At 45.7% G+C, this 2,743-nt stretch overlaps 1 pseudogene across 1 annotated transcript; it reads right to left on the minus strand.

The window, feature by feature from the left end:
• Positions 1-1,238: 1,238 nt before the first annotated feature.
• Positions 1,239-2,533, minus strand: LOC308617284 (tubulin alpha-1A chain-like; annotated as a pseudogene). The gene has a single exon. The product of its transcript is annotated as a tubulin alpha-1A chain-like (transcript).
• Between the last annotated feature and the right edge of the window lie 210 nt (positions 2,534-2,743).

The raw sequence follows: 2,743 nt of genomic DNA on the forward strand, positions 1-2,743 counted from the left end.
CACTTCTGGAAATTCAGGCAGCTGCTCAGCCTGTGGTTCAGAATTCTGCTGCTTCATCATTTCAGATTTCTTGACTCGCCTGCAGATGCATCTAGACCGATGTCATTTTATATTTAGCAAAGTTAGAATAGTTCACAGAGACTCTTGTGTCCTTTCTGAATGCTACAAATATCTCAGCTAGGTCATGCCACTACTCTTCTCCCTCAGTCAAGTCAATTAAAATGTATGTATTTAATGAATGGCTTGTTACAGAGAAAAATGTCTTGATGTTTCTTGGCAGTATGGCAACATCACCATTCATTTATTCATTTACTTAGTTTAATCCAATAGAAATAGATGCTAGGTTCTTCCTTGATTTGGAAAGTAAGTGATTGTATTAATTTACTATGACTGCCGTAACAAAGTACCACAGACTAAGTGGCTTAAATAGCAGACATTTATTTCTCATGGTTCTGGAGGTTGGAAGTCCAAGATCAAGGTGTCTTGGATCAAGGTGACTGTTTGCTTTCCTCTCAGGCCGTCTCCCTGGCTGCCCTTTTGCTGCCTCTAATTATGGTCTTATCTCTGTGTGAACCTCCTTGGTGTCTGTGTGTGTCCAAATTTCCTCTTCTCATAAAGACATTAGTCAGATTGGATTAGGGCCCTCCTTAATGGCCTCATTTTAACTTAAGCATTCCTTTAAATACCGTATTTCCAAATATAGTCACATTCTGAGACACGGGGGGTTAGGACTTCAATATACAATTTTGGGGGGCACAATTCAGCCCATGTTATGATTAAATATTTTTCCTTGGGTATTATAAAAAAGACAATAGATTTAAGTTTTCTCCATAGCTTCACGGCTTCTTCATTTTTGTTTGTATTTTTTTTCATTTAAGATAGGAAATACTTTATTCAAACCCATCAGAGAAATGGATAGCTTGAGTCTGTAACAAAGTGTCGTTTATTTATTTATTTATTTATTTATTTTGCGGTACGGGGGCCTCTCACTGTTGTAGCCTCTCCCGTTGCGGAGCACAGGCTCCGGACGTGCAGGCTCAGCGGCCATGGCTCACGGGCCAAGCCGCTCCGCGGCACATGGGATCTTCCCGGACTGAGGCACGAACCTGTGTCCCCTGCATCGGCAGGCGGACTCTCAACCACTGCGCCACCAGGGAAGCCCCAAAGTTTCAGTTTTTAAAGCATCGGTCAGTAATTGTATATGAGTACATACAAATTAATTGATCAGACCCCAACTTTTCAATGTTTAAAACAGAATAAATTTCCCTGTAAAAGCAGCACCTTTGTGATGTTTTCACTTTAGTATTTTTCTCCTTCTTCTTCTCCCTCTCCTTCAACAGAATCCACATCAACCTCCACATAATCCTTCTCAAGGGCAGCCATGTCCTCACAGGCCTCAGAAAACTTTCCTTCCTCTATGCCCTCATCCACATACCAGGGAAAGTCACAGTTGTCATACATCAGGTCAAACTTGTGGTCCAGGTGAGCCCAAGCCTCAACGATGGCTGTGGTGTTGCTCAGCATGCATGCAGTCCACTGTACTTTGGCCAGGTCTCCACCAGGTATCACAGTAGGAGGCTGGTAATTAATGTCAACTTTGAAGCCAGTGGGGTACTAGTCCACAAACTGGATGGTGCGCTTGGTCTTGATGGTGGCAGTGGTAGCATTGACATCTTTGGGAACCATATTGCCACGGTACAACAGGCAGCAAACCAAGTATTTACCATGGTGAAGGTTGCATTTCACAGCCTGGTTGCCTGGCTCAAAGCAAGCATTAGAGATCTCTGCTACCAGCAGAGGTGATAGGGGCATATGTAGCCAGAGGGAAGTGGATGTGGGGATAGGGCACCAGATTGGTCTGCAATTCTGTCAGATCAACATTCAGGGCTCCATCAAACTTCAGGGAAGCAGTGATGGAAGACACAACTTGACCTATCAACCTATTCAGGTTAGTATATGTTGGGTGCTCAATATCAAGGTTTCTAAGACAGATGTCATAGATGTCCTCATTGTCTACCATGAAGGCACAATTAGAGTACACCAGGGTGGTATGGGTGGTGAGGTTGGAGTTGTAGGGCTCAACTACAGCTATGGAAACCTGGAGGGCTGGGTAAATAAAGAACTCCAGCTTGGACTTCTTGCCATAATCAACAGAGGGACCTTCCATCAGCAGGGAGGTGAACCTAGAACCAGTTCCCCCACCAAAGCTGTGGAAAACCAAGAAGCCCTGAAGACCTGTGCATTGGTCAGCCAGTTTCCAAATTCGGTCCAAGACGAGGTCAGTGACCTCCTTGCCAATGGTGTAGTGATGTTGGGCATGGTAATTGGCAGCATCTTTCTTGTCTCTGATGAGCTGCTCAGCGTGGAGGAGCTGGGGGTAGGTGCCAGTGAGAACTTCATCAATGACCGTGGGTTCCAGGTCTACAAACACGGCCCTGAGCACATGCTTGCCAGCAGTTTTCTCACTGAAGGTGTGGAAGGAGTCATCTCCTCCCCCAATGGTCTTGTCACTTGGCATCAGGCCATTGGGCTGGATGCCACGTTCCAGGCAGTAGAGCTCCCAGCCGGCATTGCCGATCTGGACACCACCCTGGCCAGCATCAATGGAAATGCACGAGCATATAGTTGCTGTTTTGTGGCTGCCGAGCGGATGGCAGAGAGGAGGAGGCAAGGTTGTCGCTTCTTCCAGAGCAACTCTTAGGTGGTCGATGTAAGAGAACCTGCCTTATTTGTATTCTTGATG

The sequence above is a fragment of the Mesoplodon bidens genome (genome assembly GCF_964165515.1).
Source record: "Mesoplodon bidens genome assembly, chromosome: 5".
Lineage (NCBI taxonomy): Eukaryota > Metazoa > Chordata > Mammalia > Artiodactyla > Ziphiidae > Mesoplodon > Mesoplodon bidens.